General features: G+C 34.1%; 1 pseudogene; it reads left to right on the top strand.

Annotated features, from left to right (window-relative positions):
- Window positions 1–226: 226 nt before the first annotated feature.
- LOC102838834 overlaps window positions 227–1122 on the top strand; it is a 4798-nt pseudogene continuing 3902 nt past the window's right edge.

The following is a 1122-nucleotide window of genomic DNA, read 5'->3' as shown; positions in this document are numbered from 1 at the left end:
CCAGGATGTCCACACTTTGTCTCTCATACTTCAGACATATTGTCATGAAGAATCAGTCCCAGGAGAAAGATACCATGTTTGGTAAAATAGAGGATCATAGAAAAAGAGAAAGACTCCAATGAGATGAATTGGAACAATGTTAATTGCAATGGGCTCAAATGTTGCAACGGTTGTGAGTTTGGCACAGGACATTGTAGTATTTTGTTCTGTTGTACATAAGACCGATATGAGTTTGTATGTACTCAATGGTACCTAACAATAACAACAATGATGACAACAACAAACAACATCTTGAATCTGATATTATTCAAACATGTAATCAGAATATATTGATAATTGTTGATGACTGGATAAAGTTGGGGCAAAAAGAGGAAGGTTCAATCGTTGGCAAATATCACCTTGGTGAAAGAAATTATTCTGGAGATCGGATCACAACATTTGCAATGACTTTTTCATTGAGAATATATATTTTAAACAAAAAAAGTAGATGATTACACACATGTACCTCAACAGGTGGAATACACAGAAATCAAATAGACTACATCTGTGGAAAGAGATGGTGGAAAAGCTCCATATAATCACTCAAAACAAGGCAGGGACAGATTGTATAATAGACCATCAATTGTTCATATGCAAGCTCAGTTTGAAACTGAAGAAAACTAAAATAATTCCACAAGAACCAAAATATGACCTTGAACCTATCTCACCTGAATTTAGATATCATCTAAAGAATTAATTTAATGCTTAGACACTAATGATCAAGACTAAAAGAGTAGTGTGATGACATTAAGAACATCAAGCAGGAAGAAAGCAAAAGGTCAATAAGGAGACAAGGAAGAAAAAAAAAAATTTGCTTACTCTTCAGCATTGAGATGTTAAAACAAATAGAAGAGGTGGTAAAAGAGCTGAACAAAAAATTTCAAATGGCAGATCAGGAAGACAAATTCAAATATTATAAGTAAATGTGCAAAGATCTGGAGTTAGAATACCAATAGGGAGAAACACACTCAGCATGTCTCAAGCAGGAAGAAGAGAGGAAAAACCTCAAGCCTAAATTGTCATACTTTGGATTCTTTGGGAAAAACATTTAATAATGCAGAGAGCATCAAAAGAAGATGGAAG

The sequence above is a fragment of the Chrysochloris asiatica genome, unplaced genomic scaffold (genome assembly GCF_000296735.1).
Source record: "Chrysochloris asiatica unplaced genomic scaffold, ChrAsi1.0 scaffold00068, whole genome shotgun sequence".
In the NCBI taxonomy this organism is placed as follows: Eukaryota; Metazoa; Chordata; class Mammalia; order Afrosoricida; family Chrysochloridae; genus Chrysochloris; species Chrysochloris asiatica.
This window is presented reverse-complemented; position numbering and strand designations above follow the sequence as displayed.